Raw genomic sequence first — 12,508 nt, 5'->3', positions numbered from 1 at the left:
GCAGGCACTTGAATCTAGTTGGGCCAATCAAGTAACTTCCTTGGGGTGTTTCTTACTAAAACTGGGAGGAGTTAACACTTTCTGGAGGAGGAGTTTTTGATTGGCAGTATCCATGTTTCTTTCCACATGGAGGAAGTCTGTGTGCGGCCAGAGAGACTGAAGTCCACATAGAGAGAAGCAGAAGTGGAGAGTTAAGAGAGAATTGGCATTGCTTGAGGTTCTGCTTCCAGGTCCTGAGAACTAGTGATATCCCCGACCTTTCCATGGTTTTCTTTTTTCCACTTTTCCTTATGCGTCGTGTGCTGGTAATTTCCTCATTTATTAAAGTAATTTAAATTAGGCTCCTGTCATATTAAATACTGTCAATAGTTTACTATGTATTTAGGAAATACATTTCTAATTTCTTTTAAGGCCTGAGATCTCGGCATAGCCCAGTAAATAATTGAGGTGGGTCTGACTGAAATCAACAATTTCATTTAATTTAACATGTTTATCAAATACCTACTAAGCCCGAGGCATTGTATTACACACTGGAAGACATTCTTATCCCGAGTGCATTTAAACAGCCACTCAAGTTTTGAACAGCTAAGTAATTTTGAGGCTCCCCACTGTAAATAATTTTGTGGCAAAACTCCCAGGTGTACAATGCTGAAAAAAAATAGATAGAGCCCCAAATTGAACTCATTAGAAATATGTGACCACAGGGAAATGAAAAGCATTCAATGATAACTTTTATTTTCTTAGAATCCTCTGGATTCTAAATCAACTGTGGACTAGAAACTGGCTCTTAGGCTTTATCTTTTATGGTAATGTACACCATAATCAAGAGAATAATTTTTTGGTTCCAAGGAATTTTAATTTAATAAAATACTCTGAGTTCAGTCATCCGTTTCTCTCTATTGGTGCAAACCAGTAGGAAGTAAAGAAACGGAGCAAATGTTACAGCTCTTCATTGTAGTGTTTTTGTTTTGTTTTATTTATTTTTGTTTTTTGATTTTAATTTGGCTTTTGTGTTGCATACTACAGCTGGTGGATTATTTTTCTCAGTGGTTTAAGAAGTAAAAACTGGTCTTCCCTGTCATTGGTTGGGGGCTCCTTTTCTAGAATGCAATGATGCTTCTTAAGAGTTGAGTGCCAAGTACCCTCTTACCCATCATATTGGTTGAATAGTTCTGAGGCAAATGTTTAGGAATGATTAGATCAGGGCATAGAAGACGGCTAAGCAAATAATAGGTACTTAATAAAAATCTCTTAATAGGTTATATAGTGAGATTTATTCAGAAAATCTATACTATTCTCATATGAAGTCACTTCTATCTCTAAGTTTATTAAGATATTATTTAAAAATGAATGAAATAATAAAGTATATGCTTTTAGAAAAGCTTTAAGGTTTTGGTATTTTTTTCTCCCCTCTTTTTTTGGAGTAGGCACAAATCTACTTCTGTACCTTTACCTGGGTAATCCTACCTAACCAGAACTCTCCCTTGCTCCTCTGTCCAGGAGAGGAGCCCAGTATTTTCTATTCCAAAGTACCACATCTGTAACATTTCTCATGTTATCAAACCGTGGTCCTTACCTCCCACCCCCTACCCCAGGACTCTGTATTGTTAAAAATACCGTACCTTTTCATCTACTTCTCCCTTCAGTGAGAATCTAGCTGCAACTAACACTTTTTTTTTTCTTACCTCATTGTAGTTGCATACACAATACATTTTTTCACTATATAACTGTGAAGGAATGAACGCAACAGCAATAACTTGACTCCTCATCTCCCTGCCTACAGATGCATGTTGTTAACCTTTTGGTTGGTTAACAACATTGTCGTTTCTCCTCTTTGCCAACTCCTCCTCCTTTTCTTTTTCCTCTTATTCTGTCTCTCCTCTCTCTCTCTCACACACACACTTTTATATGTAACATGTGCCTTCATGCTTAAACTGCTGTGGGATTATAGCTCTTCATCCCCCGTCATGAAAAGTTTCCATCTGGATGAAAATTCACATAGACATTGTCACCAGTAATGACAGCACAACATTGTGTCTTATAGTCACACTTCTGCGTAGCTGCAGAAAAACTTAAAATATTAGTGAGATGAGGTATAGTTTTCTGGATGCCTGCCTACCTCTCCTTATTTAGACTCGACTAGATCTTTTCGTCTCACTGTCTCCATTTCAATCTATAAAGCAAGACACTCCAACTTTACCCAGCACATTACACAGGGGTGGTGTTTGGGATTAATTACTACTGTAGAAAATAATTTAGGATATGAAAATTGAAGGATTGGCCTGAGACAAATGTGTGAAATAGGGGAGACTGACTTCGAGACTCGGCTCACTCATCTGTAGTATGGTATTGATACCAATTTCATAGGATTGTAATGAGGGTAAAATTAGATAATGAGTAAGCATCAAACAGCAAGACTGACATCTAAAAAGAAGCCAGTGAATATTAGTATCCTCCCTGGGAGCCCCACCTTCCTACTCTCGGTCTTTGCTGTCTCTCCTCTTGCTTGGGCAGCCCTTACCTCCCATCTCTGGTCCCTGGGAACCTTTTGTTATTTATCTTTCCTGTCAAGTGTGCAGCTTTCAGACCCTTTCTTCAATAGTATAGGTGGCAATAACTATTACAAGCTTAAAGGACATTTTAACAGGTAATGGACAATGTTGTAGCAGGGATTTCAGATGTTTGCCACGGGGTGGATGAGATAAAACCCAGTGGGTGGGTATTCGTTCGCCTTGCTTACCATGTGTGAGTCTACTGTGATGGCCAGTAATAACAGGGCTGATGTCAGGATACTTAACAACTAGTTCTTCCTCATCAGAATGGATGCTGGCAGCAAACTGGTTTGGCCAGATAGTGTGTTCTAGATATATGTTGACATTGGTATATCATTTTACAGACTCTTGAGTTCTTTGCTCTGTTACCTGGGCTACACACTTTTTGTGGGAACAGCTATGGGGTGGCAGAGGGAATCTGGGGCATGGAAACATAAGGCTTCCATTCAAATCCTGGCTCTGTCATTTCCTAGCTGTGTAATTTTGGCCTGTTTTCTCATCCCTAAAGGAGAATTATAATACCGACTACACAGGGTTTTTGTTTGTTTGTGGTGAGGCTCAAAAGAGATTTTTTTTTTTTTTTTTTTTTTTTTTTTTTACATGGAAACGTTTTAGAAAGAGGGAAATTAGTTGTTATGATTCAGGAATTCCGGTTCCTGTGTATGTGACAAAGATACCACCACCAATGTCCCAAAACTCTGGATTGGGAAAGATTCCAGATTTAGCGTAACTGATAATAAATCTATCAAAGCTTAGTGGCATGTCTATTTCTGGGTGTTCGAGGCTCTTTCTCACCTACGACATAAGGGTGTGTCCTAAATCATTGCTAAGTGCCCTTCTAACCCTTCAGACCTGTGCGTTCAGGAGCCAGGGCTTTTCTCTGGGTGTCTGAGTCATCTTTGCCGGGGTGGTCAGATTCATTTTAACTGAGCGCAGGCGCACAGAGTTCCGTCTGAGTCCATGCGTGGCCTGGCGAAGGAGAGATGCAGGCAAGAGGCTTCAGGTTTCTCAGTGGAAGCTTACCGTGGCCCTCACCAGCGATTGTGTGCTGCTTTTCCCGCTGACTCAACTTTCTGACCTGTCATGCTGTGCTTGATATTTATATTTCTGGAAATGGTTAGCCACATTACTAGGTAATAAGGTTGCAAATTCCAAGTCTCCCTTGTAATCCAGGTCAGATGTTGTCCTGGGAGTGGATGGGAATGCAGAGAGGCCAAGACTGAGGTTGCCGTGCTTCAGGGCAGATGATGTGATCATGCCTGGCTGGTTATAATATTCCGCGGTAGTTATTTGTACTTTGGGGAAGGACCTACCGAGCTCTCCATTGAAGTTTTCTTGTCTGTTATTTAAATTTACAACATGCTTGAATTTTTTCAGTTGTTAACAGTACCTCATATTGAATGGAATGTGCCTTTAAAAAACTAGAATATTAGAATAGGCAGAGAACCAAGAGGGTAAATAATCCAACCCACTCTTTAGAGATGAGGGAATGCACATTGGAGAAAAGGTTCTTGACTTGCTCAGGGTCAAAGAGCTGCTAAGTGAAAGAGTGAAAGAGTGAGGTCTAATGGGCTCAGTTTCCTAATTCCGAGTCAGTGGGTTTTTTCAAAATCACTTTTCCATGCTACTTCCTGTTGGTATGGCTTGTCCTCGGACACCTCTGATGTCCTCACCTGGCTTTATCCATCTGCTTGTTCCCTGTGAGCACTGTTGTTCCCAGTATACACATCCTCAGACATTATCCACACCCGGGGATATCACAGTGCTCAGGTTATGGCCAAACACACACACATACACACACACCCAAACCAACACTGGGAGGGTGAAGAACAACAGTGTCAAAAAGGGGGCCTGAGGGTAGGTTGCTGGAGGTGGCAGAACTCACATCCTCACTGGTGCAGACTCAGGGGCTAAGTCAAGACAAATATTGTATTTTAATACTTTGAGTCCTCCCTCGGGCTGGTGCCGGCTGCTGGGTGGCTGCCCTCTCCCCTTTGCTCCTTCCATCCTGGCTCCCAGAGCAGCAGGGTTTGTCAGTGGTGAGGCGCCCCCCAACACCGCCCCTCCGGCCTGTCAGACTCTGGCAGGGACTGACTTGTTGTCTCTGGAGCCGGTCTATCAGCTGCAAGTTACCCACGGCCCGTGATGGGGCAGAGGCTAACTAGGGAACAGATGAGCCCTATGGCTGGAAAGGGAAACAGGGCCGGAGAAGTGGCTCCAGCAGGAAGGTGCAGACACACATACTTAGACGACATGTGTCCAGACACATCCTGCACTCTTCACTCACAAGGTAGGAGGTGGTGAGAGCCCACGAAACTGTGCTACTCCCAGCCCAGCTCCCCTCCCCTGGGGCTCCACGGAGCTGAGTGCACTGTACGAAGCACTGCACTGCTCTGGAGGGCCGGGAGCCCGCTGTGGAAGAACTCAGAGGCTAAAGGAGCGAGCCCTGTGGGGCCCAGCAGTGGTTTCCAGGGTCCCTCACGTGGGAATGACCTGTGCCTCTTAGCGTTCCGTGTCTGTGGTTTCCCAGGTCCCAGGACAGCCTGCTGGGGCTTGGGCTCTTCCTGGAGCCAGCTATGAAAGTGATTCTGAGGACAAGGGATGTCTGGGGAAACACTGATGCTGGGGGCGGGGGCGGGGGGGGGGGTGGGGAGGCGGGAGGAGGCTGGCATTTGGAACCAGATGGAACTGGATTTTGAACTCAGCTCCATCCTGTATTAGCTTTGTAATCTTAAGCAAGTGCTTTCTGATGTAAACTGAGAGGCAGTGGAGCAAAGAGGTGAAGGACGTAGTCTCTGGAGCCAGAATGCCTGGGTTTGAAGTTCTGACTCTGTTGCTTGTTAGTTCTGTGATGTTGGGCACACTGTTTACTTCCTTTCACCTCCATTTCCAACCTGTGGAACAGGGATGATGATTATTGTACTTATTTTTTATTTTTTTTTTTTAAAGATTTTATTTATTCATTCGAGACACACAGTTACAGAGAGAGAGAGAGAGCACAAGCCGGGGGAGAGGCAGAGGGAGAAGCAGGCTCCCTGCTGAGCCAGGAGCTGGATGTGGGGCTTGATCCCAGGACCTGGGATCATGACCCGAGCCGAAGGCAGATGCTTAACCATCTGAGCCACCCAGGTGCCCCTGTACTTATTTTTTATGATGACTGAATGACTACATGAATTTACTTGGGAAGGCTCCTGGTTCATTGCAAAGACTATAGGAGCACTTGCTGTTAAGACTGAATGTGGGTAATATTTTCTCATTTTTGTTAGATTTATGTAAGATGATGTAGATAAATTACCTGTTAAAAAGTTGATGCTCGATAAACGGTATCTTTATCTTTATTATGAGAAGGCTCGTAAAGATGTTTATGAACATTCTCTACACAAGAGCACATTATCATATTATATACGGAGTATGCAAGTACTCAAGAGACCCCAGGGAAAGAGATGGTAAGGTCGCAGTGTCTTCTTCAAGTCTGATTTCTCAGTCAGTGCCCCAGCGGAGACCATCAAGCATTAGGGTAGACGAGAACATCCATTGTCTGAATGATAGTGCGAATGAGCAATGCTGAGGACAATTTCAGAGGCCTGGACAGTTGCTGTCAGTTCAAATCAACTCAAATCCTGGTGAAAAATCAATGGATTTTTAAAACCTAGCTCGCTTGAAAACTGCTAAAACGCACGAGAACAGCTCCGGAAATCCCATCTGTTTCATATTTACAGAACGCTTCGTTCCTTCGGTCTGGGCACAACTGACTCATTTTCATTGTGTTCCTATGGCAGAGTGTCTTGTCATTACCAAAGAAACCAGACAGCAGGTTTTGTGTGCGTGAGAAATGTGCATGCCCACTCTTTGTAATTGGTAAGGCTGTCTAAGGATTTGATTACTTGTGATTCACGTGGCAAAGAGATTATGTAATTTAGCAAATTTACAAATGTGATCTTTTAATGTAAAGCAGTGATATCTGACCATGAACTCTTTCTTTTCTTTTACTCACATATATTCGGGGGGACTGCAGTGTAGCCCTGATGCTGAGAGCATTGGGTGAGCGCCCTCTAGTCAGACTACCTGACTATCTTAGTTCTACCATTTTGTAGCCATGTGACCTTGGGCAAGTTAATCAATTCCTCTGTACCCTGGTTTTCCCATCTATAAAAAGGTTGAGTATGAGAACCTATCAGTATTATTTAGGGTTATTAACACTACCTGTTGTAACAGCCTCCCAGATCTTAGAATAGTACATGTTCGTCTCTTACTCACATCACAGTCTGAGGGGCATCATGAGGTTCTCCTGGATGGCTCCCTTCCAAACAGTGGATCAGATCGAGACCTCTTCCTTAATGGGCCTTCATTTCCCCCAGGGTTGTGCCATCCAATACGGTAGCCTACTAGCTGCACTTGGCTATTTAAATTAATTAAAATATTAAAATTTAGTTATAGTAGCTACCTCTCAAGTGCTTGGGAGCCAAATGTGTCTAGTGATTACCATATCAGACAACACAAATACAAAACATGTCATCATCACAGAAAGTTCTGTTGGAGAGCACTGCCTTGGGACTTTCTTGTTCTCTACTCTGTCATCTCCATTTAGTCAGCAAGGGAGAGGGCTTTCTTTAGCCCTCCTCAAATCTTGCAGAACAGACGGAAAAAGTTTTAAGAATTTTCCTCCTCTTTGTCATATGGAGCTCAGGGCCTCATTGTCAATAGATCAAAGGATTATATTTTCTGAATATAGAAGATACTATATGATCTGAGTTCTGTAGGCTTGCTTTTTGATTTTCTACAGAATTATAGAATATGCTCTTTCTTGACATATCCTGCTCTCAAGCCTATTGCCTTGACAAAAAATCCTGTTTTGGACATCAGAAGCTGAATATTATCTTGTTTTTTTCTCTTTCCTTTCCTTTTGTAATGATCTTTCTGCTACTGCTAAGGAAGGCAGCCTCACTCCACCTGGAGAGAGGCTCATCTACACGCAATGTGGAAAGGAAAAGCACATTAATGTTCATACTGTTAACCTGTGAACACTTCTTGCCTTCTTTGACCCCTGTTCTTCACAGGAATCCCCTGCTTCTAGCTGTTCTCTTCAAACGGTTAATCCTAGGGGAATAGGATCTAAATATCTGACCAGGGTACCATGTGCCCAACACTAGAACTGGGACCTATAATGCAAATCAAATGGTCTTACTGAACCAAGAAGTGACAAGGGATCAAAGTGGTTTTTTGGCACTATATTTCTAATTTTATGACTATTATTTCATTTGGATTATCTCATTTTTCAGGAAGTTGCATCCTGACCTCAGGAAGCCAATCTTTGTCTTTCCAACATCATTCTATGCCTTTTCAAAGTCATGACTGGAGAATATATTAGGAATTTTCCATTTCAATCATAATTTTGCCTCAACAATAAAATAAAAATGTTTTGTTCATTTTTCTTACACATCATTTGACTCTTCTGTCCTGGTTATTTTGTTCTAATTTGATTGTGTGTTTGGCTCAGGCTGTGCGGGAACGCTGCATTAGGAAGTGAGCCATCGCCATTTTGAGGGTCGCCAGTTAGCTAAAGTCAGTTTACATTTGGTGGACCCCACTTGCGGAAGAGTTGGTGAACTTGTCATTGGGGGGTCTTTTATTCTGAAGTATTGTGTAGTTTTGTGTTACCACATGTTTAATTAAATTAACTGAGCACTTGCTATATGCAGAGTGTCACACGGCAGAGAGCTAAAAAAAAAAAAAAAAAATTCCTGTCACATCACCGGTCAGTTTCCTTCACAGCATTTATTGTATTATCTAATTGTCTTGTTTATTTACTTTTTTACTTACACATTGTCCATCTTGCCTATTGCAAGTCCAGAGACTTCTTTTGCTACTGTAAATCCAGTTCCTGGCACATTGCCTGGAACATAGAAAGTTCAAAATATAGTTTGTTATCTGAAAAAGAAAAAAAGATGCTTATATTCTCTGGTAAGAGAATATAATCTGGTTCTCCCACTTCTCCATCTTTCAAACCTCCTCTGCCCCATTAAACTTTCCTTCGGCACCCATTCTGGCCAGAAGCAGTTCTTCTCTCCTGTGATGTCCCTGTGTTTACTGTTGGTCCGATTCCTTCAATGTATTATTATATAGCAATTGGTGATCCCTTTTATTCTCAATTTATGCTCCTATTATTTCCTTATTGATATATGCAATAGCATTTTGTAAAATGCAAAATACCTCTATGAGCATTATGATTATAAGCTCCTTGAGGTTAGTGGAATGAGAGTATAGTTTCTCCTACAGAAACTTGAGACTGTCCCCCTGTATCATGTCAATGAATTGCTGGATGAGTGATGCTTTTGTCCATATCTTTAAAGATGAAGACCAATCATGACCCCAGCTCCGATTTGGAGTTTTTTTTTTTCTCAGCTACACATGTGTCCTTATGTAAACCCCTGCTGTCAGTACCATCCCAGAGTTTTACTCCTCCTGTCTCTCCTCTTGGTGTTCAAACCAACATTGAGTGTCTATTAAATGTAGGGCAGACTTGCTGTCCAGGATCAATAATGTGCTTGAGATGGAAGTTGGAACAATTCACTTGCCCAGGGCGAGCAAGACTGCAGTGAAGTCTTCTAACATTCCAGAGGCCAATCACTCATATAGGCCATAGGCTCTGACTCGGGCGTTGGTGCTATCAGGTGGCTTTGTCCAGTGTGTGACCTGCTGGGGGCCTTCTAGCAAAACACTCCCCTTGTCTCAAAACCATGCTGTGGTTGTCCTGACACGTTCCTGACTGCCCAAGCCTGGTTCATGGGGAGAGTCAGACAGAATCTGAGTGCACACTCAGTACCATGTGTGCTCGGCTACACACATTGCACTAGGCAAGGTGTCATGCCAGGAAAAGATATTGGTCCCCAGTGCCACGGAATCGCATCGGATTTCCATGGCAAAGGCATTATGGAAGACCCCTTTGCGAGGAAGTGGGCTCTTTGCCAAAGTCTTCCTGCGGAGTCACAGGCATATTCTCCCTGAGCATTTGGCACCAAGAATTTTGTACCAACTTATAAAGCACAGTGCCAAGTTCTACTGCCTAGAAGCTCCTTAAAGGTTTGCTCAGATGTTGGCAGAAGCAACCAAAGGCATATTTTCTGTTTATTCTTTTGCTTTTTTTTTTTTTCTTTTTGCAAATGAGAACCAGAGGTGTAAATGTTCCTTACCAGAGGAGCAAGATTGCATCAAAAGCCACACCTCCTTCTGCCTACACACATACAACTCCCATGCATATCCATTAGTTTTAATCACAGGGGCTTTCTGAGCTGTTAAGTATGTCAGCGTGAATCGGCTCTGCATGTCTGTGTTGCTTCAGGGCACCTGACACATGAGAACTGGATGGACTCACCTGGCTGGGTAATTTAGACATCCATGGCTTGCAGTGTTCCAGCATGCTCCCAGCTATCCTATCCCAGTGACTGGTTTCTTCTCAGGAAGTGGGAGAAGACTTTATCCATTTGTGTTCTGACAAGAGACATTAGGGCCTTAATTTAAGCAGTTTCCCCGACATTGGGCAGTAGAGAGTTGCAATCCAGCAGGATTCAGTACTGCTCAGCACGCTTGAATTGGTACTTGGGCTCGCCCAGCCCATTCTGAACCTGGCGGCCTGGGGAGAATGAAGTCTTGTGAAAAATCTACATATTAACTCAGGCAGTGGCTTTGCTTTTTTCATGGATGGCTTCTAGAAACGTACCAGACATTGCCCAGTGCTGCAGGTAGAATCTTGCCCCTTTAGACTGAAACTCATCCAGACAAGTCTTTTGACTCACTGCATTGATTTCTGTCGAGAAGCTGCAGGGCTGGACTGATGACCCCAAAATGTGGTTTTGTTTTCCCCATAATTACCTATCTGGCTTAGCAGGAAATAGATGTTTGGTTTCTGTGAAGACAAAAAAGCTGCTCTCCTGCCTTATGGCTGGAGCCTGGCCATTTTACGCCTTTGAGGAGTCCATTAAAAACACCCACGGGCAGGAGTGGGATAGATCTGTGCATCTACAGGTCTTTCAAACCCAGGCAGCCCAGGGTGCACCCTTGGTTTATGGGACCGGCCTTGTGAAAGAGAGGCCTTCTCCAAGGTAACTCTCAGATACAGTGTTGACAAGAAAGTCTGGAACCCAGACATTCTCTTAGCATCTCCTGTAGGGAACTGGCCTCCTTTATCAATGGTCACATTTAGCTCTCAGCTGAGCTTCCAAAACCACAGTCCATTTCCTGTTGACTTCTAGCATATCCTCTGCTTCCTCGAAGCGTTTCTCTTTAATCACCACTCGTTAATGTGATGCCCTCTGAGGCTTCGCCAGCACTTCATAATTCCTTCCTGGGCTTTTGAATGTTCTTTTTCTCCTGCGTTATGTTTTCCCGAGATTTTCCTTGGTGTCTCGTACCCTGTCCCGGAGAGGGGAGGGAACTGCATTTGGCTTCTGGTTTTCAGAATGGGTTTCTCATGCTTACCACTTAGTTTTCCTACTGCCTTGGAAAAACTGTGCTGGAATCTTTGCTCTGGTGCAATTGAATTGCATTTTGGCTGGAAATGTTTTATGCATTAGAATGATGAAGGATGACTTCATTTGCCAGACCAGGCAAAAGATCTCTGAAACGGAAAAAAAGGAAAACAAAAAAACAACAAAAAAGTCTTTCTGAAGCTACTGTAGGAGAAAGACTTCTGAATATGTCCGAGCCTTTAGAACAAACACAGCAGGGTGGGGCCGTCTTGGGGTCACTGAGCCCCAAAGGAACCCTCTTTTGTGGCCACTCTGTTCCCACCCCTAAAAGGCATTAATCTTCTCCCCAGGACCTCTCTTGACCCTGAACACTCTCAGTGCATAGTTTTTGCCTCTATCTTAGGAGGCAGAGGCTATTTCAAATGCTCCCAGCTGGGAACTGAGATCATGGAGTAACTCCAGCTTCACACATATTTTTAAATAGGTCCCTCCCTACCTACACAGACTGCTCAACAGAACCCTTATTTTGCCTTGTGGTAGGTTTTGGTGAACTGAGGACAAGGCTAGACTTCTTCAGCAATGAGTTACAAACTCTGGCTCCTCAAATGTTATCCTGTGGAATATTTCCATGCAGAAGGCGGGGGTGTCTTTCACGTTGTGCCCTGCCTCACTTTGCAGTCTGGTTTGCCAAGGACAGATTTGTGGTGACTTGTCGCCGCTCTGAGATTTTGAGAGCAGGCCTCTCCAGAAAGCCTGTCCTTAAAGATAGAGTGGTTTATCTCTCCCCCGCCCTCCCCCCGCCCACCCACCTTGGCTCGGACCGACTGCCAAGTCTCACCAGGTTTCACACCCAGTTGCGGAGCATACCAGCTCCATCTCCCACCGCTCTCTCTCGGTCAAGGTAGTGGTCCGTTTCTACGGCAGATGGGCACGCGTCACTCAGGGGTTTCTGAAACTGCTAGCCTATTTGGAACCCAGGTTTTAATGATGCTATAGCCTTATGAAGCCTAAAGACATCACTGAACTTCATTTCAATTCAATTTAGATGTGATTGTCACCTTTCAGGTTCCAGGTGCCATACTTGTGTTAGGTATTGGTGATGGGGAGAGGAGAGCATGGTCCCTACCCTCATGGAGCTTAGAGCCTAGCTGAACTTTCTCATTTATAAACTTGACCCTCACAAAGACACCATCATGTAGTGCTAAAAACTACATTTCCTTTCATTCAGTATCATTCAGTTATATTACGTGAGTGTTCTAGGACAGACTCATGCTTATGTGTTCTACAGTCAGAAATGTGAAATAATTTGTATTATGGGAAATAGGATTCAACTAATGAATCACAGGAAGAGTTGCCAATAATCAAATATGAGAGACTCTTCAACTGTTGGAAGCAGAGAAGAGGGAAGAAATGAGGATATGAATGTAGAAGCAGAGAGTATACTGAAAATCCCACTTCAAGTAGTTATTACAAAGTAGACTGGAAACAAAA

Source organism: Mirounga angustirostris, unplaced genomic scaffold (genome assembly GCF_029215605.1).
Source record: "Mirounga angustirostris isolate CCGP_5_RB_7025 unplaced genomic scaffold, mMirAng1.0.hap1 SCAF_1, whole genome shotgun sequence".
Lineage (NCBI taxonomy): Eukaryota > Metazoa > Chordata > Mammalia > Carnivora > Phocidae > Mirounga > Mirounga angustirostris.
The sequence above is the reverse complement of the archived record's forward strand: the minus strand, read 5'-3'. Positions refer to the sequence as shown.